Source organism: Chlorocebus sabaeus, chromosome 7 (assembly GCF_047675955.1).
Source record: "Chlorocebus sabaeus isolate Y175 chromosome 7, mChlSab1.0.hap1, whole genome shotgun sequence".
NCBI lineage: Eukaryota > Metazoa > Chordata > Mammalia > Primates > Cercopithecidae > Chlorocebus > Chlorocebus sabaeus.
In genome coordinates, this window is record NC_132910.1 from 26,695,878 (window position 1) to 26,716,161 (window position 20,284).

The 20,284-nt window shown below is 39.5% G+C and overlaps 1 long non-coding RNA gene across 1 annotated transcript; it reads left to right on the forward strand.

The window, feature by feature from the left end:
• The first annotated feature begins 6,932 nt into the window (after window positions 1–6,932).
• LOC140712075 (uncharacterized) lies at window positions 6,933–11,493 on the forward strand. The gene is made up of 2 exons (XR_012093532.1): window positions 6,933–7,120; window positions 10,650–11,493. It is a non-coding gene; the product is annotated as an uncharacterized lncRNA (long non-coding RNA).
• The last annotated feature ends 8,791 nt before the right edge of the window (window positions 11,494–20,284 follow it).

Below are 20,284 nucleotides of genomic sequence, written 5' to 3' on the forward strand. Positions count from 1 at the left end.
AGAACATGTGGTGTTTGGTTTTGTGTTCCTCTGCTAGTTTGCTAAATATGATGGTTTTCAGCTTCATCCATGCCTCTGCAAAGGACATAATCTCATTCCTTTTTATGGCTGCATAGTATTCCATGGTATATATGTACCACATTTTCTTTATTCAGTCTATTATTGATGGACATTTGGGTTGGTTCACAGTCTTTGCTATTGTCAATAGTGCTGCAATAAATGTACATGTTCATGTGTCTTTATAGTAGAATGATTTATATTCCTTTGGGTATATACCCAGTAATGGGATTGCTGAGCCAATGCATTTCTGGTTCTAGATCCTTAAGGAATCACCACTTTGGGAGGCCAAGGCGGGTGGATCATGAGGTCAGGAGATCAAGACCATCCTGGCTAACATGGTGAAACCCCATCTCTACTAAAAATACAAAAAATTAGCCAAGTGTGGTAGCATGCACCTATAGTTTCAGCTACTCGGGACCATTGTCTTCCACAATGGTCAAACTAATTTACATTCCCACCAACAGTGTAAAAGCATTCCTGTTTCTCCACAACCTCGCCAGCATCAATTGTTTCCTGACTTTTTAATAATCGCCATTCTGACTGGTGTGAGATGGTATCTCATAGCAGTTTTGATTTGCATTTCTCTAATGATCAGTTATGTTGAGCTTTTTTTCATGTTTTTTGGCCACATAAATGTCTTCATTTGAAAAATGTCTATTCATATCCTTTGCCCACTTTTTGAAGGGATTGTTTGGTTTTTTCTTGTAAATTTGTTCAGGTTCCTTATAGATTCTGAATATTAGACCTTTGTCAGATGGGTAGATTGCAAAAATTTTCTGCCATTCTGTAGGTTACCTGTTCACTCTGATGATCGTTTCTTTGCTGTGCAGGAGTTCTTTAGCTTAATTAGATTTCATTTGTCAATTTTTGCTTTGGTTGCAACTTCTTTTGACATTTTCATCATAAAATCTTTGCCCATGCCTATGTCCTGAATGGTATTGCCTAGGTTTTCTTCTAGGGTTTTTATGGTTTTGGCTACATAGATATACACACGCCATAGTGATTTGCTGCACATATTAACCTGTCATCTAGGTTCCCTCCCCTCACCTCCTACCCCCCAACAGGCCCTGGTGTGCTAATTGAGTTAATTTTTGCATAAGGTGTAAGGAAGGGGTTCAGTTTCAGTTTTCTGCATATTCTCCATGAGTCTTGGGTCATCTTCTTAATAAATGGAGTTCACTCTCTGGCTGTCTCCCCTATTTCAAGGCTCAGAGAACCCTGAGCAATGAAATGGATTGAAGACCCAGTTTCCCTGTTTCTCCAGGGTGTTAAGTCTTATTAAGCCTTTTTTTTTTTTTTTTTTTTTTTTTTTTTTGAGAGGGAGTCTGGCTCTGTGGCCCAGGCTGGAGTGCAGTGGCCGGATCTCAGCTCACTGCAAGCTCCGCCTCCCGGGTTTACACCATTCTCCTGCCTCAGCCTCCCGAGTAGCTGGGACTACAGGCACCCGCCACCTCGCCCGGCTAGTTTTTTTGTATTTTTTAGTAGAGACGGTGTTTCACCACGTCAGCGAGGCTGGTCTCGATCTCCTGACCTCGTGATCCGCCCGTCTCGGCCTCCCAAAGTGCTGGGATTACAGGCTTGAGCCACCGCGCCCGGCATTAAGCCTTATCTAATGTCAGCCTTCATAGTCCTTGTGGTGCACCTCACCTCTGCCCAGTGGTGTCCCAGAGAGGAGAAAATGGAGCACCACAAACTCTTGCTAAAGTGGATTATTTAATCAGAAACAGCCCATCCTCAGTTCCACAGCATCTTTACCACTTTTGGAGTGGTGAAAATTAGAAGGCACTAGTTCTGGTGTTGGGCCAGAAATGCCAGACGCTGCCCAGTGTTCTGACCACCCCAAACCCAATTTCCCTGTTCCCCAATGGACCTTGCAAATCATTGAGAAAATTTTCTCATCAGCACTACCTATGAACACTAGATGACTGACAAATCTGCCTCATAAAAGTCCGGTCACACCTATTTCCATCTACCTGCAAGTTGTCCCTGGGGTTAGAATAAAAGCATCCCATAGATAGTATTTGAGGAAAGCAGAGAATTTAGACTATTTGAAAGAAATTATCATAGCAAGATGCAACTCCCTCTTATAAAAGACAGACATAACCCCCAAGCTAGGTTACACCAGAGCCCCAGAGAGCCTGCTACTGAGAGAATCAGCTACTTAGGGAGAATAGCAGCTGGGCATGAATTTGAAAAGCGTTACTTGTAGTGGAGTCACCTGCAGTGCAAAGGGCCAACTTGGATTCACTATTCTTCAATTCTTTCTATGGCTTTCTCTCTAGCCTCACAAATGAAATTGTGTGTGATCGCTGAGTGAATACTGGTACAGAATTTAGACTCCACGTAAGGAAAAGAACAACCTGCTTGATTGCTATGATCTAGTCTTCAGTCTTCTCAGAACATGAAGGTATTACAAATAGTGACAGTTAAATATCTCTGGAAAGTGAATATTTTTTTGTTTTGCTTTTTTATAAGCTACCTCTACAGATAAGGTAACAAAGTGAGAGAAGTTGGATAGAGTTTTAAAGAATGCACGGGAGCTGATATTCATTCTGTGATATGTAATGTTAATGTTTACCTACTCCAAGAGATGCTTCACACTGTCATTTATAACACAAGAGTATTTCTAACCTTACTTGCCAAATGTTCAACTTATTTGCCTGGGGGCAGCCCCTTGTAGTAGGTTGAATTACAGCCCCAAAAATGATGTATTCACATCCTAATATCCAGACCCTGTGAATGTGACATTATTTGGAAAAGGGTCTTGGCAGATAGCATTATCCAAGTAAACCTTAAATCCAGTGACAAGAGACCTTATAAAAGGAGAAGAGAAGACAAAAAGTGGAAAGCCATGTGAAGACAGAGATTGGGTGTTTCCTTTCCGAATTATAGCAAAACCTGCTAGTTGTCTCCTCACATTCATTTATCTTTTCTGTATCCATTTTAGAACCATTGATTTAGCCAGACCTATGGCCACCTCAATGAGAAAAAATATAGACTACACTTCCCCATGCAGCCCCCTAAGTGGCTGAGTGTAACCACATGACTAAGTTCTGGGCAGTAATCAAATGTGTGGTGGACAACTTTCAAGATGAAACTATAAAGGCACCATTTATCCCCTCCTCTTCTTCCACTTTTTTGCTTGCTCAGATAAAGAAACAATGATTGAATCTTGAGCAACCAAGTTGAATTATATTGAAAGAACTATAGGCTTTGAATGGCAGAACAAAAACATAAAAGAAGCATAGGTTCCTGGTGTCATGTGGTAGAATGTCAGCTCTCCAGATTTCATTAATATAAGAGCTAGATAAGGCCGGGCGTGGTGGCTCACGCCTGTAATCCCAGCACTTTGGGAGGCCAAGGCGGGTGGATCACAAGGTCAGGAGATCGAGACCATCCTGGCTAACACGGTGAAATCCCGTCTCTACTAAAAATACAAAAAATTAGCCAGGCATGGTAGCGGGCGCCTGTAGTCCCAGCTACTCAGGAGGCTGAGGCAGGAGAATGGCACGAACCCAGGAGGTGGAGCTTGCAGTGAGCCGAGATCGTGCCACTGCACTCCAGTCTGGGAGACACAGTGAGACTCTGTCTCAAAAAAATATATACATATACACACACACACACATATATATTAAATATATAAAATAGTTTATATTTTATATTTATAAATATAAATAAAATATAAAATATAAATATATATATTATATATATATATAAAAGAGCTAGATAAGCTTTACATCACTATAATTTTGGATTTTTGTCATACGCACCAGTTATACGGATATAGACATCAATATTTCTTTTTATTTTGTCTCCTTTCCTCTGGCCTGAAATGTATACCCAATGCTAGGAGGTGCAGCAACCATCTTGCATACATGAGGATGAGGTGCATGTGCTCAGAATGGTAGCATGAAAAGATGGAAGGAACCTGGTCCCTGGATGACAGCCCTGGGTGCTCTTTTCTAGACTTTTTAACTTATGACAAAAAATGAACCCATTACATGTTTAAGTTATAGTTTGTGGTAATTTATGTTATTTACAGCTAAATATGATCTTATCTAATACATTTCAAAGGAAAAAAGGCTGATACAGGAAAAAATTGTTTGTTGTATTCATTAAATAAGAACAGGCTGATACAAAAATGAAACAATTATAAGTATTGAAAATGAAAATATAAATGGCTGAGAACAGTTGTAGAACAAATTAATGAGCTAAGAGGGCAAATTCCTCTGGATCACAATGACACAGAAAATTAAAGGAGGAATATAAACACCATTTTATTAGCTTCCTAGCACTGCAGTAACTGGGTAGCTTAAATAACAGAAATTTATTGTTCCAGTTCTGGATGCTAAAAGTCTAAGATCAAAGTGTTGGCAGGATTGCGTCCATCCAAGGGCTGTGAGGGAGAATCTGTTTCATGCCTTTCTTCTAGCTTCCGGTGGCTTACTGGAAACCTCTGGCATTCCTTGATTTCTGAATGCACCACTCTGACCTCTGCCTCCATGTTCACATGGTGCTCTCCTTGTGTGTGTGTGTGTCTGTGTCCAAATTTCTTCTTTTAACAAGGACTAATTATCTTAACTAATTACATTTGCAACAATCCTGTTTCCAAATAAGGTCACATTCTGACCTTAAGGACACCGGAGGTTAGAACTTCAACATATGAACTTCGAGGAGATGCAATTCAACCCATAGCAGCAGTTCAAGACAAGGAGAAAAGATAAGAGGAGGCCTAATATCCATATCATGGAAGTTCAAAGGTAAGAAAGACAAAATTGAAGAACAGAAATTGTTTTAAATAAATAATGGTAGAAAATTCTCCTGAGCCAAAGAATGACATGAGTTCACATGTACAGAGAACCCATTGATTATTGAGCAAGATAAATGTAAAAAAGACCCACTCCTGGTCAAATCATAACAAAATTTGACAATAGGAATAAACACAAAAATTTTTTAAACATCCAAAATCTTTAAAAATTACACTTCAAAATAACAAAAATTAGATTAACATTAGACTTCATAAGAACACTACTGGAGGCAAGAAGACAGTGGAGCAGTACACTCAGTGTTTTAACGGAAAATTATTTTGAATTATCATTCAAGTGAGAGGAAAAATTAAAAATTGTGTCTGTTAGCAGTTAAGTAACTATTGTTCCAACTGCAATTCCACAAGCGGGAACTAATTAGTCCCAGCCAGTCAGAGCAATCCAGTCCTCTTGCCATGACTTTGCTCAGGAATGAGTAGGTGACACATTCCAGCTGAGGCAGCAGCAAAAGTTTCTTGGGTCTCTAGATAAGCCTCTTCCTTATTCTCCTATGACTGGATCTCTTCCTCCCATTGGAAATGAACATGAAAACAGATCATCCATTGCTCACCCCACAGTCACAAAAGGTACCATATTTAAGATGAAACTGGCATCCATGCCTTTCTCAACTGAAGTTCTACAGGAGAATTAAAGCCTGCTGAAAATGACTTGTGTGACTGTTTCATCAGTTCTCTTAAGTATGATACAGACTTAGATACCATGCCAGATGCATAGGAGATAGGTTAATTTATTACATTCAATGGGTGTCTGTTGTGGGAAGTCAGGGACCCCGAACGGAGGGACCGGTTGAAGCCATGGCAGAAGAACATAAATTGTGAAGATTTCATGGACATTTATTAGTTCCCCAAATTAATACTTTTATAATTTCTTATGCCTGTCTTTACTGTAATCTCTGAACATAAATTATGAAGATTTCATGGACACTTATCACTTCCCCAATCAATACACTTGTGAGTTCCTATGCCTGTCTTTACTTTAATCTCTTAATCTCGTCATCTTCTTCATAAGCTGAGGAGGATGAATATCGCCTCCCGACCCTGTGATTGTGTCAACTGCACAAATTGTTTGTAGAGCATGTGTGTTTGAACAATATGAAATCTGGACATCTTAAAGAAAAGAACAGGATAACAGCAATGTTCAGGGAACAAGAGAGGTAACTTTGAACTGGCCGCCGGTGAGCCAGATGGAACAGAGCTATATTTCTCCTCTTTCATAAGCAAATAGGAGAAATATCACTGAATTCTTTTTCTCAGCAAGGAACATCCCTGAGAAAGAGAATGCGCCCTGAGGATAGGCCTATAAATGGCCCCTTTAGAAGCATGCCGTCTTTTATGGTCGAAGCCTAAGGAAAGAAATAAGCCCCGTCTCCTGTAGCACTCCCAGGCTTATTAGAAGGAGGAAAATTCCTGCCTAATAAATTTTGGTCAGACAGGTTGTCTGCTCTCAAACCCTGTTTCCTGATAAGATGTTATCGACAATGCGTGCCCGAAACTTCATTAGCAATTTTAATTTCGCCTCATCCGGTGGTCCTGTGATCTCACCCTGCCTCCATTTGCTTTGTGATATTTTATTACCTTGTGAAGTATGTGATCTCTGTGACCCACACCCTATTCCTGCACTCCCTCCCCTTTTGAAAATCGCTAATAAAAACTTGCTGGTTTTAGGGCTTGGTGAACATCACGGATCCTGCCAACATGTGAGGTCTCCCCCAGACACCCAGCTTTAAATTTCTCTCTCGTGCTCTTTCCCTTTATTTCTCAACCCAGCCGAGACACTTAGGAAATAGAAAAGAACCCACGTTAAACATAGGGAGCGGGTTCTTCGGATAGGTGTCTTATGTCATTAGTGCTTCATTTCTACAGTGGGGTGAGAAGAGCAAATCTACAGGCTCAACCCAGCCCACCACCTGTTTTATTGGAACCCTGGGCTCATTTGCTTACCTATTATGTATGATTACTTTCACACTGCAAAGGCAAGTTTGAATAGTTGTGATACAGATAATAGGGACTCCAAAACCTAAAATACTTGCTATCTGTTTGTTTACAGGACAAATTTGCCAGCCTGACTCTAGAGAAATCTCAGCTGAGAAAGTCTGCAAAGAAATTTGGCTGTGTCTACCTTGGTCTTTATCTCACTGAGCAGAGGCTAATTTCTTCACCTGCAACCCTATCGCGGGGTCATTATCAGGATTAAGTGAGTCAATAACTGCAAAACACTTTGAATAGAGTCACATGGTAAGCACTCCGAAAATGTTAGCTCTTCTTCCAAGGCAGATACCAACTTCTGTTTACTTATTCTGCAGGTTGGCAGTTTGGCCTGGGCTCAACTGGATGGTTCTTCTGACATTGGCTCGACTTGCTTTTGCAGCTGCAAGTAGATTTAGGCAGCTCTGCTTCTCTGTGTAGCCCTGGCCAGGATGATCGCCATCACATAGGTAGTTGAATCATGTGGTATTTAGCGAGCCTCTGATTCCCTTCCTACTTCAGCCGCTTTTGGAACCCCCTCGCCCCCACAAAAAGCCATCTTTTTACATTATGAAACCATGTTTTACATTATGCATGATCTACATCAAGTTAATATATCTTAACCTAACTGAAATATCAAACATTTAAGTACTTACTAAATGTCAATACTCTATGAAATGACTTTGCTTTTTTCTTCCTTTTGAAATTCAAAACTTTATTTGAACAGAAGCCAACTGGCTTTTCATGGTGGCTAGGGGGTCCTAAAAGGGACTGAAGTAAGGAAGGCTTCATATGGTCTAGGCTTGAAACTGGAGCAGTATTATTTCCACTGTATTTCATTAGTCAAACAATTGCAAGACCAGCTCATATTCAAAGAGTGGGGAGATAGATTCCACTTCCTGAAGAAAGGAGCTACAGAGCCCCTTTGCAAAGGGACATGTATATGAGAAAGAATAATTGCAATCATTTATATGCATGATCTATAATGAGTTAATATATCTTAACCTAATGGAAATATCAAACAAACATTTAAGTCCTTACTAAATGTCAATACTCTATGAAACGTCTTTGCTCTTTCCTTCCTTCAGAAATTCAAAACTTTATTTGGACAGAAGCCTTTTAAAAATAAATAAGTTCTTTTGCTCTTAGTACGTGTTTGTCTATGGGAGGACATCTGAATGCATGTAATAACAAACCATCTTCAGCACCATGGACTCATGAAATTCAGCTGATTGATCCTCAGTCCTCACTCCATCTATAGCAACATGCTGAGCTTATTCTTGAATTTTAATTCCTCTTTAAATAAAACTGCAAAATAAAACTCTAATTTTGTTTTAAGTGCATAAAGTGAAAGAAAATTTTATCTCTCGGTGTTTAATTTGTTATGAACATCTTCGTAATGTAAAAACATTGCAATATACCAGCCACATTAACTTCAAAAATAAAAGAGTAACTTAACTTTTTCCTTCACTTAAAAATGGAAATAACAAATAACGATAAAAAATTGGAGAAGAATCTAACAGTATTCTAAGACCTCCCAGCCTTCCTTTCTCCAAATGTGTAAATCATTAAGTATTCAAATGTTTAATGCAGTCATGATCAAGCTTACCAGAATAAATCATTTATTTGTTCACCCTTGGCTATCCAGCTTCATTAGCGCTCTTAGGAAAATTAAGATGTCTTCACATTCCAGGCCTAACAAAGTGTTCTTGCCTCTCCTACTACTTTACATATGAGCTTGCCAGTGCTTTTTCTATTAATTAGATTTGTTTTCTCCCCTCCACCTCCAATTTTGGGCATGGTTTATATCCCCTTGCTTTCTGAAGCCTGGCTTCAAACCATGTAAGATAGCAAAACAGTATCTTTTTTGAAATGCAACTGGAAAAAGAGAAAACATATTGACTTTTAGCATAATAATGAGAAGAAGGAAGAATACTAAACATCTACAAGTCATGTAGGGTATGTCAGGCACTCTTATAAGTAGTTTATAGACATTAGGTTATTAATTTTCACAAAATCCCACAATATAATATAGATGTTACAGAATAACTTATATAAACATATATAAAACATTTTCCTGATTTTATAGATAAGAAAACTGAGAAACAGAGACTTTAAAGGCTTATGCCAGGTCACACAGCTAAGCAGTAGAACTGGGATTTGGAACCAGGCAATCTGCTTTCAGTACTCATTAATTTAGCCATTATACTATGCTGCCTGTCCATAAAAATACCCAGGAAGAAGGTTGACATTATAAAAGATATAATTGTAGTGTAGATATTTGCTCCTGAGGCTGGACCAATGAGCAGCATTTCAATTCATATTTTCTTATTCCAGATTCATCCTAGGGAAAATCAAATGCAGTTCAATGACTGACACCAATGGCCAGAAAGAAGGAGTGGGCATTGGGGATTAGGGTTGGGGTCATGGAAAGAAGATGGCTCTGTGGGAAGCAAGGTACATCAAGGTGAAGAGAGTATATCTGGAAGGGAGATGCTCCAGAAGTGGATGGGAAGGGGGTGGCAGCACTGGGGATCACACAGCCTCTAATAAAGAAATACCATGCACACTCACAATGAGGCAGAATGCGCTGAACAAAGTAAGCATACCATCACAGTTCCCTGCCCAAAGAGGATCTTAACATGCACGACCACTGACTTCAGCCTATAGTAAAGATCTGCGTGTACCTCATCTGTGTCTGCTAAGCTAATACTTTTCCTCTAATGCATTTTCTCACGCCAGCCTTCTCAGATTAAAAGCATTATAAGGGGTGTTATTACATCATGATAAACTGCAAAATGGTCTTCCTCTTTTTCTTTCTCAGTCCTCATTCCCCTTTTCTGTCTGTATTGGGATGCAAACATGTTGTTTCCTTCAAATGAAATGTATATGTTAATTTATTTGATGGGCTTGACAAAATACCTCTAAAATAAAATGCCAGTACTCTCTAAATGGTCACAAATAAAGGGCCTTGGACCTTTCCAATAATTTATAGTGATGTCATATGCAATAATGACATTATGTTCAGAGGAGCAAGCCAGTTATAAACACAATTAAGATAATCTAAAAACGGATGAGGGGTAGCAGGGTTGCATCCCTAAACACTGCAGTGCAGATCCCTATGGCTCTGGACCAAGACCATGACCTCTGTCAGAGAACTACTCTCATTTTGAAAAATAGCTCTTGACATGCTACTAGCTGGGGTACTGGTACCCACATGGAACACCACTTGACAAAACAACTGGAGGTAGGCTTGATGAGCTGGGTGAATCAGTAAGTCACAATATCTGCGGTACTTGGGGACTAGGTTTAGGCAGGTCCAGAAGATGTGAATTACTCAAATGCATAGGATACCCAGGCCCCTACTGCTATTGGACTGGTGCATTTTCTTCCATCCATACCTATGACTTCATGAAGAGTTTTCTATAAACAAACATCAGAAGAAGAAAAGACTTAGGCCCAGTTCACAGTTATGTTGGTGCTAGCTAGAAATGTACCACCACCACAATACAGCCCCACTCAGAGATGCCCCAGAAAACACTGATGAGAAGAAATTCTCCCAGTGGGGAGATTTCCAAGCAGTAAACTTGGTTAGAGAGTTAGCCTGAGATATGGATTAAACAGGCACTTAGACATCAACAAATGCCTTGGCTGAATTTTCAGAGTGCTGAAGGCAATAAGTCTGAAAGATCGGTTACTATGAACGGTGGTGAGGTCTATGGATGGATTTATGGGAGTGGGCACAAAATGTGGATGTTTGTGTCTCACATGAATGCTTACCAGAAATTATCTACTGCAGAAGAGGAACTCAAACATCAGATGGATGGAATCACACATTTTATGGAAGTCAGCCAACCTCTGAAGAGACCCTTGAACCAAGCAGCTATGACAGCAGAGATGGCTGGTCTACATGGGCCCAACAACATAGGTTCCCTTCCACCAAGTCTAAGCCAGTAACTGCCACTGCTGAGTGCTCAACCCCTCAATGCAGAGACCAACACATAGCCCTCAATATGACGCCATTCATCATTGGACATCTCCACCTTAAGAGGACAGAAGCTCATCGTTATCAGAATCAATATCTACTTCATATCACCTTCCCTGCCTTCAATGCCTCTGCCAGCTCCAGCAACTGGGAGTTTATAGGATGCCTAATTTCAACATGACACTCTGCATTATATTTTCTCAAACCTCTCATCTTAAGGAGGTACAACAATGGGCCCATGACCACAGGATTTGCTGGTCCTACTCTCTACCCCATTACCAGAAACAGCCAGCCTGACAGAACAATAGAGGAGCTTACTGAAGACTCAGTTGAAGAGTCTGCTTGGGAATAACATTTTATAGGGTTGGTGCACTGTTCTCCAGGATATAATATAGCTGATCCTTGAACAATGTAGGGGTTAATGGCACCGACTCCCACACAGTTGAAAATTTGTGTATAACTTTTGACTTCCCAAAAACTTAACTATTGATAACCTGCTGTTGACAAGAAGCCTTACCAATAACATAAGCAGTCAATTAACACATGTTTTTATGTTATATGTATTATATGCTCTATTGGTACAATAAAATAAGCTAGGGAAACGAAAACTTTACTAAGAAAATCATAAAGAAGAGAAAATATATTTACTACTCATTAAGTGAGAGTGGATCATTATAAAGGTCTTCATCTTCATCATCTTCACATTGAGTAGGCTGGAGAGGAGGAAGAAGAGGAGGGATTTGGTCTTGCTATCTCAGGGGTGGCAGAGGTGGAAGAAAATCCACATATAAGGGGACCCAAGCAGCTCAAAATCCTGTTATTCAAGGGTCAACTGCATATACCCTGAATCAAAGGCCCATATATGGTACTGTGTCTCCAATAGCTAAACTACATGAATTTAGGAACCAATGGGTGAAAGTGGATGTAACTCCTCTCACCCTTACTCTTCCTAGCAGAATTTATCTTTCTTGTCCTGAAAAGTTAAGCTCTGCCAAGACAGAGTCCCTAGTCCTTATTTGGAATGGGGGATGGGAAGAGGTGAAAAACACTTCAACCAAGTGACACAATAAAGATTCCACTGAATTGAAAACAATAGCCATTACCATGTGGCCACTTTGGATTCATACCCATGAACAAGCAGGCAAAGAAAATGTTACTTCTTGCTCAGGTAATCAATTCTGATTACCACGAAGAGTTGGGATGTCTACTCCACAATAGAATAGAAAGGGTTATATCTCAAACCCAGAGGAATCGCAGGGTATCCCTTAATCTTACATTTTTGGTAATAACTGTTACTAAACAGTTACAATAACTATTATAGACCACAGACAAAGCCACTAAAGACTCAGACCACTTAGTGATGATGAAACTGGAATTCCTACCAGGCTAGCAAACAAGACCAGCAAATGTGCTTTCCTGGGGAGAAATAAATCTAAAATGAGAATATCAGTTATATTATTGGGATCAACTACAGCAGTAGGAATTGTGGCTTAGTTCATTAACCCTCTTTAAGTGTCTTTAGAAGATTGCAACTTATGTGGATTCCATGACCAAGTGATTTGTACCTCCCATGTCAAAGATAAAAACAGGGGCATCTTGGTCTTACAAAATTGAAGGCCCCACTACTGCGGCATGAGAGCCAGGTGTCAGAGGACAGTCTGTGCAGTGTGTCAGACAAAGCTTATGCATCTTACAGATCATTTTAGCTTTGTTGGCCTCCTAGGCCCACAGCCACTTCATCTTCTACCCTTGGTAGCTGTCTTAGCCTTGCCCTGGGTGAAGGCCAGATTCTGGCAGGAGCAACAGCAGCTCAGGTGCCCACCTCAACCCATGCAGGTCCACAGAAGCTCTAGCTTCTCCAGAAGCTGCCCACAGAGGCAAGATAACAAAACCAGAACTGTCAGGGAGCCAGCGCCCTATGGAGCAAATGTTAAGAGACAGAAAACAAGAAAAAGCTGTCAGAAAAATTCTTCTTACTTCCTTTCTCTGAGATGCTGTGGGTTTTTTATGGCTTGGCTAGAGGCATACTACATGACTGAGCACCTGGTTGCTTTCTCATGAAGGTGTGGTCACCTTATATCTACTTAGCCTCCCTCCACACCCCATGCCACTTCTTTCCTTACTCTTGTTATCCTAGAATTGCACCTCCCAAGAAAGCATGGGCACATAAGTTTCTACTTTCTAGAGAATATAAATGGAAATTATGTCTATCTGACTCACTTAGGGGGCTGTTTCAAATGATAAATACACCACCGTGATACGCCATTGATAAATGTTATTCTTCAAGTTTATAGGGATGGGAAAAGGTGTAACACCATGACATTAGACTTAGAAATCGTTGACCTAAGTTTGATCCTAACTCTGCTACTTACTGTATGACACTGAGTAATTTGCTGAACCTCTCTGATCCTCATTCCTTCATCTGGTCAACATAGGCTCAGCGTGATAACATGGGTTCTCAGGGAGGACTGCTTGGGGTGCCTGTGAAACTTTAGGCAATTTACATGCATCTCTAAGCCTCAGTTTTCTCATGTGTAAAATGGAGATAGTAATACAATCTACCTACCAGGTTTGTTTTGAGTTTTCAATGAGATCATCATTCATGCAAAGCTGTTGTAAAGTGCCTTGTCTATTATCATCTGTGAAAAGGAGTAAAAAGCTGCCCCTTTGAAAGGTTGTGAAGATTAGCTGCGTTCTCCAGGCAGCTGTTGAAGACATTTGAGTTAGGTCTGGGCACCTAAGCTATTGTAAAGCATGACATAGCTATAAAATAATATTTTTTTCTAGGGGAAAAAAATTACTGTGATATAATTTGTATCTGGTCATTCTTCCCTTCTCTGCTGGTAGAATCCTGGACCCACTTACATCACCTTCTCAACCCAGTGAGTTGACTCTATGCCAACACAGACTTCAACCTAGATCCAGCCCTACCCCCAACAAAGTTTATCATTTCCTTCTCCCTCAGAAGGCTGATGTGGCAAGTAACAACAACAAATTGATAATGTTTCACATCTTTATTCAAGTTCTAATCTGAAATAAATACTCTAAAAACCCAAATCTGGGTGGGTTCTTGCCCAAGACTTGGAAGGACAGATTCATATCAAGTGACCTTGTTCTGCTTGACATATGATTTAGAGTCTCTCCCTGTGCAAACTAATTTAGAAATAAAGAAAATGGGCTTAGTAAAAATTCTGTCAGGACACATTATATAAGATTTTATAGATTTATGCATAAAATCTGAGCCTGTTAGGCTGGCCAAGGATCCCATTACCCTAGTAATCTGGAAAGCAAGAATTCATCTATCCTTTCAACAAATAATTATGTGAGATGGGAACACAACGATCCCCAGGTTTGGCAACAGATTCAAGTTCCTGGGCAACATTATTAGAGCAGCTATTCTTCGTTTGTACTTGACTCAAAGTCCTGTTATCAATTACCCATGCCCTCAGAGTATCTGACAACAACAAAAAAATAAAACGCTATGGGACCACTGAGATCCAATGCCATCATGATTCAGCACAGATACTATTTAATGGTAACTGAAGCAAACACTAGAGTCCACACTGACCCTGGCCAGTCCTCATTACCACGTTGACCTCTCTCCATAATAGCCTCCACAGATATTTCTCTCCCAAGGTATTCCTCTTTGGTGACTTATAATTACCATGAAACACTGTAATTCATACAATTAACGCTTTATTCTAAACATCCAGCTAATACTGATTTCCACTGCTTGGCTGATTAAAGGCTGCCTGTTACCAAGTAACTTTGTAGCAATCTCTCCAGTTAATTAATGTTTTCAGGCACTTGCCTGGAAGACAACAACAACAGAAGTTGCTATCTAATTGCCATTGTTTACCACAAATTGCAAGGTGCCATGGTTACTTCATACTTTTCACTGCGAATGCTATCGTCATCATCATCAATATTTATTGACTACCCACTTAAACGTATTCTATTCCACTAAGTGCTTTAATGTGTTCTACAGCATGGCTTGCCAAGGAAGGCTAATCATGAAAATAGCACACTAGAGTCTACTGTTCTAATTTTTTAAATAAAAATTATTTTTACTCACTTTTGGAACCTAAATATAGCAGGATAAAACATTAGTAAAACATCCCTTTATTTGGTCATCTATACCTTTTAATGTCTGACACATATAGGCTCTCTAAATACTTATGAAATAAATAAAGATATTACTGGAGTTTGTAACAGAAGTATTCAGTGAGATCTGAGACTCCAGATGGATAAAGGGAGACAAAAAGGTAGCTGATGTCTCTTGAGTGGTGTTCAGAGGCATAGAGTCTTTCTCAATCCAACATTGTGTCCAGGGAAAAGAAGTCACTTTCTTTCCTTTAGAGGAAAAAATATTACATAAGGAAAGGTTCTCAGAGGCTCTCTTGAATATCCTATGGGCTGACATTGTAGTATTTAGACTTTTCCTGTTGAGACAGAGCTGATGGTCGTATATACAAAATACTCCCGTGGACCTATCCAAGGTTGAATGTAATCCTCACCACCTTTTTTTTCCTTCCAGAAATAATGAAATATAAGTACAGGATATTAACATGAATGTAGGGATAACCTTGAATTTGCTCTCATTTTGTTAAAACAAAAAAGTAAATCATTAAAAAATCTTGGCTCCTAAACTCTTATTAACAATGAATTAATTGGAAATACATTGCAACTGATTGTGATAGGGCTGGATCGCTCAGCATAGCAGCCTAGGGACCTAAGCTCTAGGTCCCCATCTTACACTGATTAGCTCTGTGATTGCATGCAAAAGCTAAACGGGATTTAAAGCTTTACCAAGGGTTTTTATATCTCTGAAAATAATTAAACCTCCCCCACTTCTTCCACTAACTTTTGTATCATATAAATAAAAGTAAACTGGCAACTTTCCTACAGCATGAGAAATAGTATGGCATGCCTGGATTCTAGAAGCTAACTCTTTTGGACATGTATTTATTGTTTGTCCAACATTTCTTCCTTCAGGAATTCCCCTCATTTCCCTTTTTGGAATCTCAGTTTGTTTATTGTGGCATGAGAATGCTGAACAAATGCTATATACTTAATGTTTGCATAGCCCCAAATGTTGCAACCCTAATCCCCAGTGTGATAGTGTTTGAAGATGGGGCCTTTGGGAGGTGATTATGTCATTAAGGTAGAGCTCTTATTATGGGATTAGTACCCTTGCAAGAAAAAACACAAAAGAGCTTGCTCCATTTCTCTTTCTGTATCCCCCACACATCAGTAAACAAGAAGAAAATAGCCATCTGTGAACCAACCTTCACTAGGCACCCAATCTGCTGGGACACTAATCTTGGACTTCTTAGCTTAGACTGCAAGAAATAAATTTCTGCTGTTTAATAGTATTTTGTTACAGTGGACTGAGTTAACTAAGACAACAAAGGTCCCATTTCAGTTCTGATTATTCTACCTGAGGTCAGGCTTAGAGCACTCTTTGATTCTGAGGTTGGAAGTTAAGTCTGGCCCTCCTGGGAAAAGCTAAACGGAACTTAAAGCTTTACCAAGGAATTTTATATCTCTGAAAATAATTTAACCTCCCCTCCCTTCTTCCACTAACTTTTGCATCACATAAATAAAAGTAAACTGGCAACTTTCCTCCAGCATGAGAGATAGCACAGCATGCCTGGATTCTAGAAGCTTACTCTTTTGGACATGTATTTATTGTTTATCCAACATTTCTTCCTTTGGGAATTGATCTTCTTTCATTCCATAATAATGCTGCTCAATGTACGTTGTTCAAGTAGTATCCACTGCACTCCAGAATAGACAAATAGCAAAAGCCCAATCAAGCAGGGCTCTTGATTTTTACAACAGTTCTGTGAGGTAGACAGGATAGGTATAATTCTACTTCCCATTGTATGTGTAAGGAAAAATAACTGACTGGAGTAATTGGAATGAATAAAATCATACCCATAGGAGGCAAGAGAGTTGCTACACAAGTTCTGGGGGGTTTTTACCCACTTAAAATCTGGTATTCTCTTTATTTCACCACAAAATAGTGAACTCCTTGGCTTGTCATCATATCCTGGCCGTGTACACGGAAAGACAGAAGCTACTTAAGATTCTGAGAATAAGACTAATACAATCAACCAATTTAAGAGAAGAGGAACAGACATTACCAGAAGCCATTATAAAGATGCAGAATGCCAGGATAAAAGTAGGAAGAGCAATACTGATTGTAGCCTAATCAATAATATTGACTTAAGGGGCAAAAATGTCATGAAAGAGGAATTTCAACATAGAAAAACTTAAAACAATGGTCTAAAAAGAAAAATATAACAATGCTCATCTGACAAAGTCTGTGTGAAAGAAACATAGAATCTGAGGAAGAAAAGATTTTTAGTCAGTAGAAAGACATTCTCTGACAAAGAGACAGGGAATTTATTCAGAACTTACCAAGGCCTAAATAAAATATGTTATCCTCTTCACTTTACATGGTACCCATGTGCTAATCTATTACAATAAATATCTGGTCACTCTAATTTAATTTAGTTCAACAAACATGTTTTGAGTGTCTTCTGAGTACCAGGGATTATACTTGGGATTGGAAATAAAAGGATCAGCAAGAAATGTCCCTGTATTTAAAGAGGCAGTGTGAATGAGAGGAAGGAATTGAAAAAAGAGGCTCAAGATTCTGACTTGGGAAACTGAGTGAACATTGTTAACTTAGAAAACATAAGGAAAGAAGGAGTTAGGTGTTGGACATCAGATCAGTCAAGAATGCTTTTTGGCTACAAGAAACAACTCAACCAGCAAGGTTTAAGCAACAAACATTTAATTATCATAACACGAAATTTGGAAAAATGCAGTCCAGGCCAGTACGGTGGCTCAAAAACATCAACAAGGATCCAAGCTCAGTGTATCCTTTATTCCACCATCCATGGCATATTGGTTTGTTGTCCTTGTGCTTGTTACCCCATACTTAGAAGATGGCTGCTACAGCTCCAAGCCTCACACTGCATTCAGGAAATACACAGACAAGGTAATATCAGCCTAATTTTTCCCTTTTATTAGGAAAGTTGTTATTTTCCAGAAGCCCTCAGCAGGCCTTCGTTTCATCTTATTGACTACAACTGAGTTATATGACTATCTCTACCTATAAAGGAGGCTGGGAAAACCTGTGGATTTCCAGACACTATAGTCAAAGGTTAAAAAAAACAAGAAGGTTGGGAAGTGTTAGCCACAAACAACTTGTTCAGTTGAGGATATACACAATCTCTTGTTAGTTTTGTTTGCATGAGGCAATCCCCAAAAGACCCAATCACTGACAAATCAAGTACCTGAACCCACAAAACCTAAGGTGTAGCCAAGCCCTACTTTGACAGCTTCACAAATGCAATCTCACTCTTTGGTTGTTTTTTTTTTTTGAGACGGAGTCTTGCTTTGTCGCCCAGGCTGGAGTGCAGTGGCCGGATCTCAGCTCACTGCAAGCTCCGCCTCCCGGGTTTACGCCATTCTCCTGCCTCAGCCTCCCGAGTAGCTGGGACTACAGGCGCCCGCCACCTCGCCCGGCTAGTTTTTTGTATTTTTTGGTAGAGACCGGATTTCACCGAGTTAGCCAGGATGGTCTCGATCTCCTGACCTCGTGATCCGCCCGTCTCGGCCTCCCAAAGTGCTGGGATTACAGGCTTGAGCCACCGCGCCCAGCCCCAATCTCACTCTTTGAATACCTTCTAAATCAACCAACCACCTTCACTGTAAGATTTCAATACTTCACAATTGAAAGACCAACAAACCCTAGAGTTCTAGCGTAACTTCAGGACATAGCAGAGAATCAATAACCATTTCTTGATTTACTAATTAGTAGAACCTGGGCACAGAGGAAAATTTAACCTGGAAAAAGAGATTTTTTGGCTTTGACCAACAGTATTTGACTGCACAAGAATTTCTAAAAAAGAAGACAAGAACAGTTGTTGCAAATTCCAAAATATATGTCAGCCATTCGACTAAAATATTATCCCTCTTCAATTACTCTGAGTTTCATAAGCCCCAATATATCAAGAATCAACTTCTTATATGAAATGCATTATTCCAAGAAGGAAGATAAGTACAGAAAAGGCACTAGCTTATTCTCCATTCTCCATTCAGCTATTACATGGGTGGTAAGAAAAATTAAGATGCAGTCTTGACTGTTATCTAGATGTAAATCATGTCCTAGTTCCAGACAATCAAGCAAACAGTCATTAAACATGTAACAATCTAAAAAATAATTTGTAAACTGACGTTTTCTTTAGAAATTTTGGATGGTTTAGGAGAGAGTAGCAGAATGGCATTCTCTTCAGATTATTTCCACTGTATCTTCACATCAATTAGTTAGAGCCATGGTGCACCTGTTGAATGTAAATTGCTTTATGAACAGCTGTTCCATGCCCAAAGTAAACATGCTGGATATTGCAATAGCCATCTAGTCTGGGGTTTGCTGGTGTCATAGCATCTTCTCAGATGGAAGACAGCATATATGAATTTATTTATGTATACCAAAAGTAAGAGAGTTGGGTTTTTTTCCCCCAGGTTAGCCCTTAACCACTTCCCCAGCCCCTGTAAATTCAGGAAAGAGATTTGAATACTTATTATTAATGATTCATTTATAGTCAATCCCTTAAGGAAATTGCTATATTAATGGGCATGAATGTTCATTGCAATGTGTAAACAAGGTGAGAAACCTAACTTCAATCATTTCAGGAAGTTGTTCTCTTAATCGAAGTTATGAATTTACAAAGTAGAACTTTTGTTTGGGACAGAGGGACAAGAGGCAGTAAAATAAAACACATCATCCATAGACCAGAATATTTAGTCCTCTGGAGAGGATCCCATCCTCTAGAGACCAACCTGTGCAAAACAGTAAGTAAAAGCCCTTGATTTCTTCCCACTGCCATTTTGGCACCTGTTTACCCAAACTGCAGGCAAACACATGCACATGCACATACGTGTGCACATGCACACACACACACACACACACACCATGCCCTGGTTCAGCCTTCTTTGGAAAATTACCTGTTCCTAAAAAATCAACCCTACTTGCATTTAACACTCCCTCCAAAACTCTTAGTTCCTCGAAATTTAATCTATTCAGAAGACAAAAGGAAAGTTAATTGAACTATTTTACAACATTAGGAGAAACGCTGATGAGACTTTTCCAAATAGCAGTTGCATTTTAAAAGTATGATTTATTTCAGACACATGGAAATCTAATCGTAGATCTTCAGGCAAAGCATGCTGTATCAGGGGGCCCTTTCTGGCCTACTCTAATCATAGCTTTCTCTACTTATAAAATAAGCTCTGTCAAATGTTTTCACTGTTCTCCAACTAAGGCATTTGACCAAAACAAAAATCATTTTACAATAAGCCCAGAAAATATTATAAACTAAAAGCAAAATAGAGATTTTTTAACTACTGAGCAAGGCCAGTTAACGCCTGTA